The sequence below is a fragment of the Pocillopora verrucosa genome, chromosome 1 (assembly GCF_036669915.1).
Source record: "Pocillopora verrucosa isolate sample1 chromosome 1, ASM3666991v2, whole genome shotgun sequence".
NCBI classification, from domain to species: Eukaryota; Metazoa; Cnidaria; class Anthozoa; order Scleractinia; family Pocilloporidae; genus Pocillopora; species Pocillopora verrucosa.
This window is the reverse complement of record NC_089312.1, coordinates 5,350,992-5,371,897: the sequence shown is the minus strand read 5'-3', so window position 1 is coordinate 5,371,897 and position 20,906 is coordinate 5,350,992. Positions and strand designations below refer to the sequence as shown.

General features: G+C 38.6%; 1 pseudogene; it reads left to right on the top strand.

The window, feature by feature from the left end:
- The first annotated feature begins 340 nt into the window (after window positions 1-340).
- Window positions 341-1,350, top strand: LOC131793104 (uncharacterized; annotated as a pseudogene).
- Window positions 1,351-20,906: the final 19,556 nt, after the last annotated feature.

Below are 20,906 nucleotides of genomic sequence, written 5' to 3'. Positions count from 1 at the left end.
ATTGAAACTAGCGGATTCATGACACATTCTATGCGCAATGCTCAGACTATTCTTATCTGTGACAATTCTGTGACAAAACCTCTAAAGTAGCGATGATTTCACAAGTAAGTGCGATTTTGAGACAGAATTTCACAACTCTAGTTCAGTTTGGAGAATAGTCTCGGCTTTCGCTGCTCGAAAGATATATTTATTAGGAAATTTATTCGTTATGGCTGAGGGAAATAAGCCATCTGTACCCAAGAAAAAGCATCCAACGGATCGAGGTCCACAGTTCTCGTTCAACATAGAAGTTCCTCGAACTCAGGAGAGCAGACTTCTCGGCATCAAAGACCGCATAAAGATGGCCAAAGGCTCGTTGAATCTTACAAAAGCGACGACAAGCACACAGAATGCAGATTTGATGGAAGCTCTTCTGTTAGCTTTTGAGGAGAAAATTGAGAGGAAATGACTGACATCGAGCGATCTGAGCTTATCATCAACGGGAAGTCCGAAATACACCATCCACAACTGCACGGTTTTCAATTCCTTTAGCTTCTTCCACTCCATCTTCGCGTATTTCTTTGCCTTTTGCTGATCCTTTTTCTCCAATTTCTCCTCCACAAGCAGAACGTACGCCACAAAGAATGCAAATCACTGCATCTTCAGCAGAGAACGACTCCTTATATCTCTGCAGTGAAGAATCTCCGCGAACTCTGTTTTCTTTTTTCTCTAATACGCTAACGACATCATGTTGTTATTGTGGAAAACCCCTCGCTTGTGAGTCACTTGTTTTCAATCGACAGAGTCATGTATTGTCAGTGACAATTTTATATGTTGGTGGAGATTCTTTCAAGTGGCTCTCCTCCCCTATCATGGGAGGATCTCCTCTAAAGTACTATGTAAATTTTAGGTGAGCACTCTAATATTTTTGCTTGAAATTTACTGAAATTTGTTATCTCGGTATTTTACAGTTTTTGTTTTTTGTAACTGGTCGCTTCTCTGTCTCTCTTTCATAGATTGATTCATGGAGTATTGTCCTGTGGCTTGACAGAGACAGAATACACAAGTTTCTGTCAAGCAGCCAACATCGGGTCAGAGGGAGAAAAGACCTCCAACACAGGTTAGCAATGCACATGCTCAGATGCTCTGAAAATCATGTGGTCTTTCTCCTTGCAGGGAGAAGGCAGTCAACAGCAGTTTGCAGGTTGCTAAATCATGAATGTTCTACCAAGATAGCTCAAACTGACTGAACTGTTCCTTCTTTGGTTTGTGCCGTACCAGATGCAATTCTAAAATACTTCTATTTTTAATCACTTCAACAGTCTTGAAAAAGCTCAGTTACTTGACAGTTGTGAAGAGGGTCTCCAATGAGTCGATGTTGGCTGCTCAAGAACAAGTGAAGAGTAACCTTGCATATGCTGTGAATGGAGAGGTACAAATTGTCATTTTAATTTCATTTTGCCTTTGGCCACATACTTATACACCTGCCATACTCGGAATATATTATGTAGACTGGCACATACAACGATATAAAATCTTATATCAGATTGTAAACCTTGAAAATATCTGTGAGTAGAGAAATGTGACCATTTTTATGTCATGATTTCTACCATTTCTTCCCACAGTGTGTTATAACAGATGGAAGGCATGATTCCAGTCAATCAGCAGCACACACAACAGTGTCAGCCCTTTCTTTCTTGTAAGATGGTTTCATCTTGATCTCTTTGTATGATATGTTGAACCTCTGGTATGTTCAAAACCATTCCTAAAATCATTTCATTTGCACTGATTATCTTTAGGACCAAAAAGGTGTTAGCAGTTCTCAACTGGAGTAGGGCCAATGAAACTTCAGCAGTAAGCTGTGAGGTCCCTATGACAAAAGAGCTGCTGACTTATCTCTCTGAGACACAAGGTATGATAAATTTGCATCCTCAATAATATCGTATCACATATGTAATACAAATATGGAGATCAGAAGTATCTTTTATAATGCAGCTAAAGTAATTCTTTTTTGAGGGTTCCATGTTGCAGAGGTGGCATATGACTTTGTATTACAGCTAAAAACACGGATCTTGTCAAAAGGAATGCTTAATTCCTTTGACTCTTGGCATGGTACTAAGTACACACTTGTATTTTTTGGCTCATTTTATCTTGATGATTATGACTATTTCTTGAAAGTTAGCATTTTATTGATATTAATATAAATTTTTTTTATTTTCAGGTGCAAAGTTTGTGACTAAAGCAGTGAAGGAAGTTGCCTCAAGGGCCCAGAGGGATGAGGGCTCAAAGTGGTTTTTTGAATTGTTCGATAAAGGTAAGATATCTCTCTTATGAGAGTCATCAAAAGCTATATTCTCTCAACAATTATCTGCAAATGTCAAATTCCTTCTTGATATAAGATGAATACAATGGAATATAATAATTGTGAATATTTTACAGTGAAAAGTACAAGGACTCTTGTGTACTTCTGCATGAAGAACAGTCCACTCAATGAAGAAGAATTTCAGGGTACACTGTTGAATGTAGTTGACCATTACCAGGTAATTTGAGTGACTGTTTATTGAGAACATAGTATTTTGTTTTCATTTCTGTAAGTACCTTTTGTTGTGTTATTCTAGTAAGATATGACATGATCATTACCTCAAAGATTGCACATATTTCTTTAATAATGGTGAACAAGAGACATTATACTTACTATAATTATTACTACTGATTTATTAATCTATTTTTCTATAACTTGGTGTATTTATTACTCAGGGAAATCATGTCAGATGCCATGCGGAGTCACGGTGCAAGCAGAATGGCTATGTGATGATCAAAAAACTTTTAACTAAACCTGAAGTAGTAGCTGCATGCAGGGAAACCATTATGGGCACTTCAATTTATAGGCATGCATCGGACTACATGTGGGTAATTAATTGATGCATGCTGTATGCTTGTTTCTTTGCATGAAGAAGTTTATCTCTTCTTCCAAATTAGTGATGTTGAGGTAAGGGCCATAAATGAGTTGAACAAATTCATTTTCCAGTTAAAGAAAAATCACCCATAATTTGTTGCCTTCTTCAGTGCAGGGAAACATATTGGATTGAGTCTCTCCATTCAGTGATGCTCATTTATGCTGCAAAGCGGATTCATTATGGGGATGACACATACAACATGTGCATGGAGTTAGCCATTCTTGATTGGGTAAGAAACTTATGTTGTTAAATTGTACATTTTTGATGTTTAATTGATACGTTTGCCCATGGTGTAGCATAAAATATCGCAATAGATATAACTTGTAGTTCTAAAGAAATAACTCCTTTCAAAATATTCTTAGGCAGGACAAAACATTCTTGGGCAGGACAAAACGTTTCGTAGGTGTCACGCAAGGCAGCATTTTGGAAAATGAAGACATCAAAAGGAAGCAGTGTTAGACATGAACTGTCGCATCATACGAAAACATCTGTGCTTTGCAAGTATATTCTAACTAGTATTTCCTAGTTCGAAAAAAAAATCTGCAATTAGTTACTTCTGGAAAATTATTGCGTTACGCGAGTGTTTCAATCTTGGTGATACATTATCACAGTGATTGTTGGTATCGAACTGTAGTCCTAAGTTACCTCTCTAATGTATTGTTCCAAAGGTTAAAGATCATTCAGTATTGTTGTAATCATATTATACTTCGATTAAAGGAAAAGAAATCGCACCATTAGTGGAGGAAGCCCGTACAGATGATTCATTTGGCGACATCGATGCCTGGACATGTCCAAGTGAATCGGTGGTTGGCGGCGGTTCACTCGCGCGCTCCAGAACTTCGTCTGCAATGGTCGCTCTGCTTTTATTTTTCTTCCGTTGGGTTAACAGCACTTCCCCTTCGCATTATTGAAGAAATGCCTTGAACATTTCTTCATCTTTTCTTTTTTTCTAACGGTCATCTACATCCAGTATTTAAGAACAGACATGAAATTACGCCATAGCAATTTTAGGCGACGGCGAAGCGAATCATTTCGAATTTCAAATTTACCGCCACAAATGAAGAAGGTTTCGATCGGAGGAAGTTAATACAAACCTCAAAAAATTCTTCCATTGTGATGAAAACGTAGAAATTTTTACCGAGAAATGCGCCTCTGGTCAGTGCCTTGCATTGGCTGCAGCTCAGGCTGTTTTGGAGTTCTGTATGCCACGACGGTTGATTGACAAATGATTCAGAGGTACCTAAGGCACCTCTCCTTTTATGACGCGCCTTCGATTGAACGAGTGAAATCGGATTTCTGGTTAATTATAAAACTGTGAATTGATAATAAAGGTAAACTTTTTCAGAATGTTTTGGGATTGAAGTATTACTTCGGATTGGGTGATGATATGGTCGCAATTGGTGCGAGCTCAATGGATGATAAGACAGCGAGCCTCCTGCCGAAGAAACAGCAGATGAAGCGGATTGTGCTTGTTAGGCTAAAGTGGCAGGAAAAAGACAAAGCTTTGGCAGCTTTCCGTTCCTCCATCGCTGGTAAGAAGAACCCGAAAAAAGTTCAGGGGAGGAGTATGAAACTGATCTCTTTAAGGTTTATATCAAACCAGAAATATATTACCGAACTGTCTACAGCACTTCACAACATCCAATAGGCGAGGCCCTAGGGCGTTAACTGTCCAGCCCCTTGGAACTGGGTGTGACCAAGGACCTAAACAAATCAATCATGGTGCAGTTAGACACTACCTCCACATGCAACACACCACCAGATAGAATTGCTCAATCGTTGATCCCTCTAGGGCAGACGAAAAAACCTATCTCACCCGCAGCAAAGCAACCTTATATGCCTATGACAACTCTTAGCTGTGGTGAAGTTTTTCTTTGCTCGAATTTGATTTCTTTCGTATTATATGTTTTTTTATTTATCAAGCAAGTTGATATTTCGCTACCGCTAAAGTAGATGCGAATAATATACACAGGAAGAAATATCAAGAATCCGTAAACGGAAACGTAGAAGAAATATGTGAAAACGTTGCGGAAACACGATGCTCAACACGCGTTTCCGCTGTCGGTTTGGTGACGTTTACTCGTGTTTCTGTTGCTGCGGTCACAGCGGAACCGTACCACTTTTTTACATGTTTCCGTCAGGTTTCAGTGGAAGGAAAACAACCAAATGTATCCGCAAGTGTAACTTCATGTTAACATGTGCGGAAACACATAGTAACGTGAAGGAAACATGAATTTTTTATATTTCCGTCGACGTCATCATACCTAAACGTTCACGGAAATACAAGGTCACGTTCCGGAAATACGTTTTTCTCTTGTTTCCGTAGACGTAATCAGACAGAATGTCGACGGAAATACTGGGTTACTTTTCGGAAACAGATTTTTTGTCTTATTTCTGCTGACGAATTCAGATCTAGAGTGGACGGAAACACTAGATTTTGTTCCAGAAACACTTTTTTTTCTTGTTTCCTCTATATATCGGACTCTTTCAGCACTCCTTATTCGTGATCTTCCTTTTTCATTACAGGACAGGTAAATATGTTATGATCGTGCGGTTTTATATAACCCCTACCAGACTTTTATACCATCCGTTTGTGAAATCTATGCTCCACTATGTAAAATCACACATAAACAAGAACTATATTTTCTTTACAGCTTCAATCAATTTATTTTATTCTTCTTCTTTTCTTCAATCGATCGACCGGTGACAATTTTTATTATATAAAAAGTACGTATATATTCGCTCGTCGTCCCTGTCATTTGAACATAACATACCTGAAATTCCTTACTTAACAAATCAAGAAAAACGTACAGCTGGTATGTATGAAATGTCAAATGTTTTGAAAATGTATAGAATTAGTCGCTGCGGACAACCCGACGAGAGCCGTTAGTTGGGTGAGGGCGTGGTGATTCATTCTCGATCAGTCCGGTTGACACGTTGCTTCTCAGTCAGTAGCAGAAAGCGATTTGGCATGGAATAATCAAACTAGTTGTGCGTGCGTACAGTGATGTATCTGATCAGGTATTTTCAGGGCATTAAGCTCGTAGATTATCAAATAAAACCCCTCGTTATATCACTTGGGTAGAACGTGCGCTAGTCCATTTAGCACGCCGTATTTCACTGCATGGCCCGCTAAATTCAAAAGTTTGTTTTGATCGCCAAAATATCTCTTCAAGAAGAATTTGAACAGACTTAAGGAAAAGTACGCCAACGAGGAACAAGATCAAAACTAAGAAGCAGATATCCCAATCTTTCGAGTCGGATTCTTCGAGTTTTTGAGTAGGACAAGCGGCAAGTAGAGAAATACGACTATCTACGACGAACATAACTCGGGTCGTAAACCAGATTATTTCATTGCAGCCGAAAGGTTGTCGAATACTTTGAAAAGACAAAATACGAGTGCAAATAGTTTATAGGGTTTTTCGAACAGCAAGTTGCTGGAAATTCTAATGTAATAAGGGAAGGTACGTTTTTTCTTGGCGGGGGGAGGGCTGGGAAATTTTGGTATTTTTTCCAAAAGAAAGTGTTGGCCCTCCATGTTTTGATTAAAGAACTCCTGACCCCCCACTTTTAGGTGACTGACAAAAGTGTGACCCTCCCAGTCACTACCACATGGTATGCTCCATGCCATAGAAACCTCAGAACATTTTTCGACATTTTGCTTGTAAACGCAAAATGTTTGAATATGAATAAATATATGTTATTTGCCGGCTGGGAGGTCCGTATGGTGAAAAACTGTGACCGAGGTCTTGAAAATACTGCCCGAGGCCGTAGGCCGAGGGCAGCATTTTCAAGACAGAGGTAAAGATCTTCCATAAACTGAACAATTTTTGAGTGAGTAAATGGTAGTTAAAATAGAGGTGATGCAAATTAAAGAGAGATGCCTCAGCGAAACATTTTCATTTCCGTAACGATAAAGGTGATTTAAAAGGCTTCCAAACAAACTTTGAAACATTATCTCTACAAGTATCTGTCACAATCTGAAACCTGTCAATTAGAGAGCGCGCTAGAAAAAAAAAACGTAGGAACATTTGAAAAACATCAGAACTAGTTTGGCAAGGGCTGTCATGACAATGTTTTCTTCAAAATCAGTCAATGATCTAACGGAAAGTATTATTCACTCTCATCGACCATTCATTCATCTACGAAGATTTACCTCTGTTCATTAAGTAAACGGCGAGGAAAGTAATTGTGAGTAAATTCAATTTTTTTACTTTGAAGTTGTGAGAGTTTGCTCGTTTGTTTGCTGCAATGGCGTGTGTGACTCTGGTCTTTCCTTCACAAAAACTAAATTCGAACGGCACACTCCAACGAGACACAAGGGAATATAATGCGGCCTTTTCTCAAAAGATTCCTTCAATTTCTGTTGTGCAATTTGCGGTACAAATGTCTAAATTGAACGGAATTGGAAAGACTCACCGGGAGCGTATATTTGTTGTAGAACTTAAATTAAAACTTCGCTCGCTCTTTCACTACGAACAAATTGCTCGAGAAAATTCAGATATTAAATGAATGAAAGTTCCATCGTTCAGTTTAACTGTAACCAAATACTTCACGTTTCAACTTTCTGGGTACTTTTGGTGAACGATTAAAATTAATTGCAGACGGTTTTTAGGCCGCTTGTCAACCAACGTAATGACACTATTGTTTATTCAAATTCATTCTGAAACCAATATTTTTCTGTCAACCAAAGTGATTTGATAGAGAGAAAAGAGAGGATTCATAAGTTATTTATCGGCTTGAGGTAGTGACCGATGTGTTTGCTTAAAAATACTGCCCAGCCGGAAAACGAATTATATTTATGAAAAATGGCAACGAAAGTTGGGATGTACTCGGCGACTCACGAAAGCGTTACCGTGGCCCGTGGGCAGAGATAGGAAAATACTGACCGGATAAAGAACCAATCAGATTGCAGGATTCGTTACCGTGCCCTCTAAAAAAACAATAAATCTCGATATTGAATATGTGCGCGCTGAAACAAGAAAATGCGAACGATCAGTGTGGGATCCGGGCTCAAGAACGAGTACTCCGAGAAAATTATCTGCCATGGAATAATATACATGCAGACACCCAGTAACCTTGTAAAACTAGCACCTGCACCGAATTAAAAGAAACAAGTTGAAAAGAACAAACTTAGTCTGTTAAAGAAAAATGGAAAATAACATCACAAAAATCCTCATTAAAAATTCTGGAAAAGGTGTGACCCTCCCCTTGAATAGCTGAAAAAGAGGGTATGGCCCTCCCCCTTTGGTGCTCACTTTCACTGATGACCTTCCCCTCTGAGGCCCCCGCCCCCCCCCCCCCCACCCCCAGGAAACGTACCTTCCCTAAGCATACCTGCTGCTGCTCTCGATAGGCTCCTGGGCAAGTTCTTTTAAGGTGTCGACAAGCACAATGACAGTATTTTAATCTTTTCAAATTGCATATTCCAGTTATCTTCCTCTAAATCGCCCCGTTTTTCTTCCTCTTAAGGCTCTAAAAAGTAGGTTCAGCTCTCAAGCGAGTCCACGTCTTTCTTTTATCGCGTCAACAAGCATCTACTCAATATCAACCCGTCTTTAATCTTTTTGTTCAGTCTGCAACAAGTAATCCACCCTGCAAATTCTATGAAAACGCCACAAATCACCAAAAATCGGATACTAATCGTTAAAAAGATGCTTGTGCTGTTTTCGATCGAATTGATGAAATTCATTCATTCGTTTGACGTTGACACTGACATTGAACAAAGTTAGCCATTAGTTCGCACTCTACACAGAAACGCGTTGTGCTTTGCAGATTTCAGTAATTAAAAAAAAAACTCTCGACAAGAGTGTTACTTATAGAACGTTTTATCTCACTTCCTTACAGAAAACCTTGGTATACTTAAACTGTTGCTTTTGTGTAATTTTGCATTATTCTAAACTATGGGTAATAAAAGAATATTTTGAACTTTTGACCTCAAAGTCCAGTTTTTATTGGAAGCCAATAAAATGTTCTCCTGCTTAGGATTTGACGCTCGTTAATCATCACTGGCCGTTCCGCTTGCACTGAAATCTTTTTCCCTTCTATTTGAATCAAGAGATATAATAAATATCTTAATAACTTCATTTTTCTCGGTCCGTACTGCAAGTTAAAAACCTCGTTTTTCCCGCGCACTTCGCGCTTGTGCCATAAACCCGAGCGGAAAAAACTCGAACTCGATTGGTAAGAGGTATGCGTGATGGAAATTAGTACTCTCGGATTTGAAACGCGAGAAAGCCTTGATTCCCTAAATTAAAACCGATTAATACGCGATGAATGAAGCCGATTTCAGTTCCCCAGGTATACCAACAGAATGGTTGCGACAAAGAGAGGCACTCATGATGCTTGCAAAAATGATTACCAATATCGCAACCCTATCTAATCGGCGATTCGTTCAAGTTTTTCCATTTTCCTGGAGCAGTTAGACAAAAGCTGAGAAGGCAACAGTGGAAAGGGTCATGACATCGAAGTGCGTTGGTCGTGTACACGAAAGACAGCTATGTGCACAAGAGCAAGCAAGAATAAAACAGAGATCCTAGTATCCCTTTACCTCATCCGTTTTGACTTTCTTTAAAGGCTACTTTTTAGCTACATATATATGAGCACCCTCTTGTTTGAACTGAGTAGTTAGCAAAGATTCCACATAACCATCGATGAATAGGCATTTATCTTAAAATGATATATAAGCAGCGAGTCCCTGCTGAATCGGTGGAGTGGTACTCAAATGATTAAAAATGTCGTACAATCTAAACGGCAGCGACGCGTTCAAATTGTTCACAGTCTTCACGAAAGATGATTTGGGAATTTGCATCTCCTGATTCACTGAATGGTTTGAGGAGGTGGTGTCGTCTTTTTCGAAATTTGAATCCATTGGCAGAACCAATTTTTCAACTGCGGAGGCGATTTCCACGATCGAAGTTTTCAACTATCTGTTCGCTGAAATCCCCCAATTCCTCGAAATATTTTTAAAGTTCTGCCACATTCATAGCGTTGAAATCGGTTTCAATTTTGTTTACGCTTCTTGCTTACGATTCTTCGCATCTACTTTGGCGGTAGCGAAATGACAACTTGCTTCATAAATAATCCAACATATTACACAACAAATAAGTCAATTTTAAGTATCGGAAAGCTTCACGACAGTGGAAATTATCTACAACAAAATGTCGAAGTCCTTACACGGGTCGTGGGTAGTTGACCCAATGTCCGAACTTTTGTGGTTTGTTTACAACAAAAGTCACGTGACATTACACGTGAAATCGAACGCCGAAAGGGTATATTCCCCGTTTTGAGGGCATTTTGCCACAAATGAATGGTGCAAATTATTTTGTGGTAGCTGATGCGATATCTGGTTTCACCAACATACTTTAGATCACTAATGAAGCTTAGCCACAATCGCTCATACTGCTTTTGGCAGTTTCTTGTGGCTACGTCTGCCCTAGCGAGTCTGATATGGATATGGAATAACACAGGAGGAGGCCGAGAAAGATCATGATGAGAATCTTCACAATTTTCTGCTGCAATTTCAAGTGGACTGACTCACATGGCAAAGCTTTTATTGAGTCTTAGAGGTTCATCGCTCAGGGCCCTGTTTTGTGTCAATTTAGTCCTTAGTTCCCTATAATACCTCAAGTGGATGTCTAGTGTTGGCGTTGGTGGAAGGTTCTTGCAAAATGATCAGTCTGTGGTGTTTGACTCTAACATCCTACAGGCAACTAAGCAGTGCTCAGCAGTCACGGAAAACGAAAGTGTTGCTAACTTGAAATATTTGGATTTTAAGAATTGGAACAGTTTGTTTTATGGAAATTCAGATATCAATACAAAAGGATCAATCGCCACTCGAAAGTATCTTCAAATACCTCTCATTCTTAAAGCATCAAACATGGCGATGTGTAGCACACACGCAAGGAAATTTTTTTCGTGCGCTCTGCATTTGAGATTTATTAAACAAACATCAAGAAACATTTGGTCACGCGCTGGGCAAAGAATAGTAGAAGCAGACCAATTTTTTTTCCACACTTTTTTTTGTCTTGATTAAAAAAACTCAAATGGATAATCGTTAAATTCAAATTTCAAGTGAACTCGTCGCAATAGGAAAAACTGTCAAATTGCAAGTTACTCTTTACTATATTTTGTTCTGCTTAGGTCGGGAACAGCACATGATTATATAAGCTGAGAAAAAAAAAGGCGGTAGAAAAACTTTCCCAGGCAAGAGACAACAGAGCAATGTATCCTTATATTAAAGAAAAGTTTCCAAAGCTCATTCGAAGTAAATATTATATGAGTGCAGATGTGCAATGGAAACATGCAACAAGGTGGTTTCGGAGAAGTTTCCACTGTTTCCGCTGACGTTATCAAGAAATTACGTCACCGGAAACACATGTTGCTTTCAGCTGAGAACTGGCGGAAACATTTCGAAAAGTGGTCTGGTTACCCTGTGTCGGCAGCGACGGAAACGTGTGTAAAGGTCATAATTCTCTCTTCGCAGGCGCGTGTTAGCCGTAACGATTCCACAATAGAATTAAAGGTTTCAGCAACACTTCGGTAACTGGATTTTTTTTTTCGTCTATGTAAGTAAATTGTGTTCCTCTAAGATAGGAATAGAAATAGTAGAGATCTGATCTTTAATAAAATTCAGAAACGTGATTTAAAGAAAAAGTAGCGGGATTGATAACTTTAGAGATGTGATTAGTGATATTATTACCTTGGACTGGGTAAAAATATGGGCTGAATAAATAGAATTTGGATCCCCAAATTTAACCTCGTTTTGTATCATGGGTGGGGTATTTCATGGTTGTTTAAACAAGAACTTACGCTTTTTTTCGTATAAACATTACCCGCTGATGAAACAGTGAGTTGCAATGTTTGCCCCGTGGCCATCCCAGAAATCTCTGCGCAAACACAGGGATTCGATTATTGGCAACCCATTCATTGTGGTCTGGCGCAGTTAATCTCGAGTACTGGACATTGAAAATGTGCTGAGTAACTGCAAGTGGTGTATACCAATGAAAAGGGAAGCCCGCTGACCCACAACATTGTGCGATTTGTTTAATGGTTGTCATCAGGTGAGTGCTCCACAATTTTGGTTTGTTTTTAATTCAGAAGCTCCATTCCATAATCATTCAATTCAAAACTTCAAGTGAACTCGTGGCAATCGGAAGAAACCATTGAAGAAAAGCGGACGCAGTGAAAATAAATCTTCCAAGACTTGGCAATCGCAGTTTTGATAAATAAGAAATGAAACAAAGTCCAGTAACTAGCTGATGCTCTTTAAATATTTATGAATAAATGTGAATTCAATCGTTTCAGTAAACACGTTTAATAAGTTGTAGTTGACTGATTTCGTGTAATATACACGCATTTCACACTCACACTTGCAAATGCGTGTAGTGACACGCAGTTTTCGTGTTGCAAGCGGGCAGCCTTTTATCGGAATGCAATTTTAACTAATTATTAAGTCATGGAGCTAGTTAAGCAGGCTAAACGTGTTAATTTTTAAAGGATGAAATTATTTTACACCGCAATTCAATGTTTTTTGCGCTAAAAGCTCAAATATCGGTCTCCCCATAGAAAACGCACATCAGATCACTAACGACCAAAACGAATGCATGAGAGTGAAAAAAACCAAAAGGGCAAATTTAGAGACAAGATAGAATGATATGCAAAGTTCTCACTCAAGATGGCTACACTAATCGTTTAATTTACACGTGTTTCACAATCAGACTTGCAAGTGCATGTAGGACACGCAATTTCCAACTACATCCATTTTCAACTAAACATTTAGTTCTGGAGCTAGTAGAACACACTAAACGTGTCAATTTGCGATCGTGAAGAACACGATATGCTTCACGTGACCCGCCCTTGAAATGAGTCGTTTTGCCTCATGGTTTTAAAAGCTAGGCATATTTTACGTAAGCTGCATCCAATTCTTCTGCGTTAAGCGCCTTTTTGTCTAAATGGCTGGAAGAACAATATAAATCAAGTCATTCATGCTTAAAATTGGCTGCTTTGCTTCAGGGCCTTAAGAACGAGGCATATTTTCTGTATACTGTGCTTCATATTTCTGTTTAAAGCGTATTTTTGCTTTAAGGCTTAAAGAATGAGATTTGAAGTTATCCCCGCTTGAAAAACGAGGTATCTTTCAAGTCATTCGTGTTTGATATGGGCTGTTCCGCTCCATGGCCTTAAAAAAGAGGCATATTTCGCCATATACCACTCTTGCTGCATTTGCCTACGTAAAGCGCCGTAAGTCGCTGTTACTCAATCGCACGTGATATGAGCTGTTCCGCTTTATAGCATAAAAAACGAGGCATTTCCTACGTACACTGCATTTGACTGTTTTTAAGCAAAAAAGCCAGGTTCTTTTCCGTTGTCCGCGCTTAAAATGAGCTCTTTAGCTTCATGGCTTAAAGAACGGGCCATATTTCATGGATACCGCATTTGTAAGGGTAAAGCGCTGTTTTGCCTTAAGGTTGAAAAACAAGGTATATATTCAAGTCATTCGCGCTTGAAACGAGATGTTTCGCTTCATGGCTTTAAAAACGAGGCATATTTCGTTTATACTGCACTTGTCTGAGGTTAAGTTTACCACAAGACTAGTGATTCCGATGGACATAGGTGGACTCCGTTGGGTTCCCATGGACCCCATCGGATTCCATTCGAAAAATGGGTATCGGCGGATACCATGGGACAACATTTGTGCCCTCTTTAATTTTCATCTGACTTCCGGTACTCTTTCGCGCCAAACGTATCTTACATCCGTTGGAAGGTGTTACGAATAGAATTTTGCCTATTCCATCGGAAAAAATACATTTCCCATGGGTGTGTATTGGAAATGTATGGCAATAAGTCGATATCTACCTTACCTAACAGAGAATTAGGTAAATGTAATGAGATAAGGTACAATCTAGATCTGATCTCTGGTGAAGTGAATTGAAGTGATCTCTGAGACGTGAATTAAAGATAATAGACAAATCACGGACTCCTCGACAACTTTTAAAGTAATAGGGGTGATAACTTTGGAGATGCGATTATTGATGTTACTACCCTGGACTGGGTAAAAATATGTTCTGATTAAATTGAATTCAGATCTTTACAGCTTAACTCGTGTTGTATTATGGGTGGGATGGAATCAACATTAGCTGCTTACAAAATATAACAATAAGTGTTGTGTAAAACACAATTATTATAGTAATTAATAGTATCGATAATATCAAATATGAACCTACACATGTTTACTTACAGGTGAGTCAACTTGGTGTTGTTAGCGAAGACTCCAGGCGGTAGATTTTCTATTTGGTTCCGAGACAAGCTACTACAAAGATTAGGCAGATAAATAAAACGTGATTTAATAATTACAGCAGGTTAAAGAACTTGATAGAATTCAAATCCTAATAAGAAGAATACAAGGATCATTTAAATGAATATTTAATGTTTTTTTGCTGTTTTGTCCTTGTTGTCCTTATTGTTGTTGTTTTTCTATCTACAGAGGCGAGGGGATCATATTATGATTTTTTTCCATCCATCATTATCCAGTTTGGGTTGTTTAGACGTTTCTTTAATGCTCTTTTAAATACGAGTGCCTCTATTGGCCGATTACTTGATATTGTTAAGAACACTTTGTTTCCAATTATATTTGTCTTTACCTCGAAGTTGAGTTGTTATATGATGCAACATTGCGATCGTTTTGTTTATTACGCCACCTGCTATGCTAACTGCTTAGAGTTCTAGAAACTGTGATATTCATTATTCATGTAAGAACATGTGTTTTAGTAAAATCCTGGAATAGTTAACATAAAGTTAATAGGTTACAGGGTTTGCAGGTTGAATAATTCAGCAAACAAATTATTAGACAACTGGTTTTTGCGCTAAAAGCTCAAATATCGGTCTACCCTGAGAAAACGCACATCACATCACTAACGACTAAAACGAATGCATGAGAGTGAAACAAACCAAAAAAGGGACAAATTTGGAGACAAGATAGAATGATATTTAAAGTTCTCACTCAACTTGGCTACACTAATCGTTTAATTTACACGCTTCTCACAGTCAGATTTGCAACTGCGTGTAGGACACGCAGTTTGCGTGTTGCGCGCATGCAGTCTTTCATCTGCATGCATTTTCAACTAATTATTTAGTCATGGAGCTAGTAGAGCATGCTGAACGTGTCATTCTTTGATCGTGTTTTACTCGAATATGGAATTACCACATAATATAAACCAGATTTACAAGAGGTGACTACTAACTCTTTTTAAACCAAGCTGTTTTTTTTATTTTTTATTTTAAAGGATAGAATTATTTTACACCGCAAGTTAATACTTTTCGTGATAAAAGCTAATAATCGGTCTCCGCAAAGAAAACGCACATCATATCACCAGAGACGAGGTAGCATAAGGCGCAAAGTTCTTACTCGAGATATGGCTACCTCAATCGGCTTTTCATTATTAAAAGTTGTGAAGGATACTTATAGTTGTCGTACAGTACGTTAAAGACATCTCTGATCTCTCACTTTTTTGCTTCATTAGTTTCCAAAATAACCAAGCGACTTTGGCGGGTAAAAAGTAAAACTGAGAACGCAGATCACAGTTCCATAGGGCAATTTTATCAACATGGGCTTTTCTTTCCTTGGCGTTTTCACAAGAAACGGTTGTGAATATATGTAAGTCATATATTTGGCTTGTTAGCTCAGTTGGTAGAGCACTGCACTGGTATCGTAGAAGTCATGGGTTCAAATCCCGTACAGGCCTGAGTTTTTTTCATGACTTCTTTTCACTACTACTTAAGTAGTGTTCATTCAGTGTTCGTGTTCGCTCTCATTCACGTTTTCACAATGTTCACGCAACGCTGTAGTTGATTTCTACAAATTTTGAAATCAAATCCTACTCAAGATGCTGGCTTACATTTTTTGGTCGTTTTCAAAATCTCGAAATCTGAATTCTGACCTTTAGCCTCGGAAATCAACAGGCTCTAATGAGAAAGATTTCAGGGCGTATCTTAAGCCAAATTTCTCCAATACTTTTTATGAGCATTCTGAACAACACATAATTTCACGTCGTTCATTTCACCTTTTTTTGTTGTTGTTTTTTTACTTTTGTTTTGTTTTGTTTTGTTTTTTTAATTTGGTTGGATAAACTAATCTGGGAAGGAGTCTTAATAATATTAAGAATTATTGTGTATACCAAACCAAAAAAGATGTAGCAAATAGGTAAACTCAAACAATTTTCAATACACCTAAAGTGTTGAAAAAACAAAATAAAAAATTAAAGCAAAATTGTTTCTAGATTCTCCTACTCCTCCCAAGTTGGAGCGAGGTAACCCCTAAAGTCAAGGAAGGAGCCTTTTTCTCCTTTTTTTCTGGACTGTTCTGTAAATGCTAAGATTTCAGCTCACCTGCGTTTGTCATGGCGCTATTTGATTTACCTCTTTGCAAAAAGCATAAGTTTTCACCAAGGAAAGATGAATCTTCCAAAATTTACCTCACTCATAACGTGTGGCTTTGTAGCTCAGTTTCCAGCATCGCCCAATTAGTATCTCGAATCCCGTCCGAGCCTGAATTTTTTTTTAGTCATTTTTTCTGCAATTGGTAAAATTTCAGCTCACCTGCGAGGATCATGTCTTTATTTGATTTTAATCCGCAAGTCAAAAGAAACTCATTTCATCACAAATACATATCGAAAAGTCGCGCAGTAAAATGAGCCTTCGTTTCGACAATAAAATGTTTCTAAATGTTTTGTTATACGCACTTAAGAAAAAACATTTGAAGGACAATGACCAGAATATAACTGAAGCAAATATTCAGGGGCTATGGAGCGTCCTATAAAAGCAAATAGGCATAAGGGCAAAGGAGTTGACATTTACTTCCGTAGCTCAGTTGGTAGTAATATTCTGGGAGGCCTGGGTTCAAATCCCGTCCGAGCCTGAATTTTTCTTAGTCTTCCTTTTCTGCAATTGGTAAAATTGCAGCTTACCTGCAAGGATCATGTCTTTCTTTAATTTTACATCGGCAGCTCCAAAAAAATTAATTTTTTACAAATACACAGCTTAAACTTTCGCAAAGAAGAGAACCTTTGTTTTGACAATATACTGTTTGTAAATGATTGAAGTGTAATAAACAAAATATCCCCTGTTTCACCTAACCATGTGTTCTCCAAGTGGAAGGGGAGAGGTGAGAATGTTTATTTTGAGCAGTCATTGTATGAAAAAAGTCCGAATTGATTATTTTTTCCTGATAATTGCTTACGTTAGGGGAAAGGCTCCATGGAAGATGAATTTAAAGTCAGTTACGATTGAAATCGGATTTTCAATGCAGCCGATCGCATGGGCCAGTGGGCAATTAAATTTAGAACCGAGTTTTGGTAAATACGCGATGTGATTTGTTCGATTTTGATCTGAATATTACGAACAAACAATATGTTCTTAAAGTGGGAGGGGGAGTGGGAAGGAGGAGGTTGGAATTTGTTGATTTTGCTATTCTAGTTAACTTCAAATTTCTTTTGGACTGGCTGAGTTTTGAACTCTCCATCTTTCGGTAAATTGCGTCTCTCTGAACCCTTTTTGAAGCTAGTGGGATTAATAAAATTTTAATAGAAACTGAATCCCACCCCCACTAATAACAACGGCGATGGAATTTCTATTAAAATTTGAAACGGGGTCTTGGCAAATATGCCAGTTGGGATATAGGATTTGATTCTGCCATTATGAGCTGTAAACTGGCCCCTCTGCAACGCATGGACTTAAGGGCAATTAAAATTTGAAACCAAGATTTAGTAAGTACGTGAGCTGAGATATTGGATTTGAGTCCCAACATTACAAATTGCTATAGTTTACACACATGACTGGGTCTGTATAAGCTTCTTAAAAATAAGTCTCATGGGATAAGCAATAAATGTTGTTTACTTACAGTTGAATCAACTTGGTGTTGTAGCTGAAGACTCCACGAGGTAGCTCTGCTATCTGATTGCCATATAAGTTCCTATGTAAACGATATTAAGAAAGACAATAAAGCAAATTAATCATCTCATGAAGTTTTAAGACTTACAGAGTTTGCAAAGTACATCTGTAGGAATAGAAATTAACTCTTAACTTCTTTCCAGACTCCTCTTCTACTGAGGGAGACCCTTGGAATTTCGGCCAAATCCCTCGAGACCTTAGTTACCGCTCATCATTTATCGCTTAAGTGGCCGGAAGGGAAGAGTCAGAGGATTTGGTTTAAAATTGCAGCTCGCCTGCGAGAATGTTGCCTCTCTTTAAATTTACATCGGCAGCTCCAAATAAATAAATTTTTTTTAAAAAAATACATAGCCTAAACTTGCGCAAAGAAGCGAACTTTAGTTTTGACATAATACTGATGATTCAAGATGATTCAAGTTTAATAAACAAAATATCTCTTTTTGACCTAACAGTGTGTTCTCTAAGTGGGAGGGGGGAGGTGGGAATGTTCATTTTGAACATTCATTTTGTGGAAAAAAAGTCCAAATTGATTATTTTTCCTGATGATTGCTTGCGTTAGGGAAAGGCTTTGTGAAAGGTGAATTTTAACACGAAGGCGCGTTATAAAGGTTGGCTCCTCCCCTTTGTTTCAGCTCAAATGCAAAAATCATCCAATATGGCGACCAAAGTTCCCACCATGAGTGAAACCGTCTGCATAGACGACACACTTTAAGTGTTTTTTTTTTGGTGTCAATAAATTAGAATATATTGCGTCTTGTTGACTCTCATTCCCATAATTGAGCTCATTTTGATCTTAATTGGCACTAACTTATCGTTCGGCCGCTCAAAGCGTTATCTGCGGTCGACGAGACACTCGCACAGTTGTCTTTTCAAATTTCGAGCCGTGTAACTTCGGCTTATGTCCCAAGCCCCTGATACAAACTGGTTCTTCGAGCCTTCAGATTATTCCCATCGAAACTAGCGGATTCATGACACATTCTATGCGCAATGCTCAGACTATTGTTATCTGTGACAATTCTGTGACAAAACCTCTAAAGTATGGATGATTTCACAAGTAAGTGCGATTTTGAGACAGAATTTCACAACTCTAGTTCAGTTTGGAGAATAGTCTTGGCTTTCCCTGCTCGAAAGATATATTTATTGGGAAATTTATTCCGTATGGCTTAGGGAAATAAGCCATCTGTACCCAAGAAAAAGCATCCAACGGATCGAGGTCCACAGTTCTCGTTCTCGTTCAGAATTTCACAACTCTAGTTCAGTTTGGAGAATAGTCTTGGCTTTCCCTGCTCGAAAGATATATTTATTGGGAAATTTATTCCGTATGGCTTAGGGAAATAAGCCATCTGTACCCAAAAAAAAGCATCCAACGGATCGAGGTCCACAGTTCTCGTTCAACATAGTAGTTCCTCGAACTCAGGAGAGCAGACTTCTCGGCACCAAAGACCGCATAAAGGTGGCCAAAGGCTCGTCGAATCTCGCAAAAGCGACGACAAGCACACAGGATGCAGATTTGATGGAAGCTCTTCTGTTAGCTTTTGAGGAGAAAATTGAGAGGAAATGACTGACATCGAGCGATCTGAGCTTATCATCAACGGGAAGTCCGAAATACACCATCCACAACTGTACGGTTTTCAATTCCTTCAGCTTCTTCCACTCCATTTTCGCGTATTTCTTTGCCTTTTACTGATCCTTTTTCTCCAAATTCTCCTCCAAGCAGAACGTACGCCACAAAGAATGCAAATCACTGCATCTTCAGCAGAGAACGACTCCTTATATCTCTGCAGTGAAGAATCTCCGCGAACTCTGTTTTCTTTTTTCTCTAATACGCTAACGACATCATGTTGTTATTGTGGAAAACCCCTCGCTTGCGAGTCACTTGTCTTCAATCGACAGAGTCGTGTAGTGTAAGTAACAATTTCATGTGTTGGTGGAGATTCTTTCAAGTGGCTCTCCTCCCCTATCATGGGAGGATCTCCTCCAAAGTACTATGTAAATTTGAGGTGAGCACTCTTTTATTTTTGCTCGAAATTTACAGAAATTTGTTATCTCGGTATTTTACAGTTTTTGTTTTTTGTAACTGGTCACTTCTCTGTCTCTCTTTCATAGATTGGTTCTTGGAGTATTGTCCTGTGGCTTGACAGAGACAGAATACACAAGTTTCTGTCAAGCAGCCAACATCGGGTCAGAGGGAGAAAAGACCTCCGACACAGGTTAGCAATGCACATGCGCAGATGCTCTGAAAATCATGTGGTCTTTCTCCTTGCAGGGAGAAGGCAGTCAACAGCAGTTTGCAGGTTGCTAAATCATGAATGTTCTACCAAGATAGCTCAAACTGACTGAACTGTTCCTTCTTTGGTTTGTGCCGTACCAGATGCAATTCTAAAATACTTCTATTTTTAATCACTTCAACAGTCTTGAAAAAGCTCAGTTACTTGACATTCGTGAAGAGGGTCTCCAATGAGTCCATGTTGGCTACTCAAGAACAAGTGAAGAGTAACCCTGCATATGCTGTGAATGGAGAGGTACAAGTTGTCATTTTAATTTCATTTTGTCTTTGGCCACATACTAATACACCTGCCATACTCGGAATATATTATGTACACTGGCACATACAAAGATACAAAATCTTATATCAGATTGTAAACCTTGTAAATATCTGTGAGTAGCCTGAGAAATGTGACCATTTTTATGTTTTGATTTCTACCATTTCTTCCTGCAGTGAGTAATTTTTACAGATGCAAGGCATGATTCCAGTTGATCAACAGCACACACAACAGTGTCAGCCCTTTCTTTCTGGTAAGATGGTTTCTACTTGATCTCTTTGTATGATATGTTGAACCTCTGGTATGTTCAACACAAGGTGTTAGTAGTTGTCAACTGGAGTAGGGCCAATGAATCTTCAGCAGTAAGCTGTGAGGTCCCTATGACAAAAGAGCTGCTGACTTATCTCTCTGAGACACAAGGTATGATAAATTTGCATCCTCAATAATATCATATCGCATATGTAATACAAATATGGAGGTC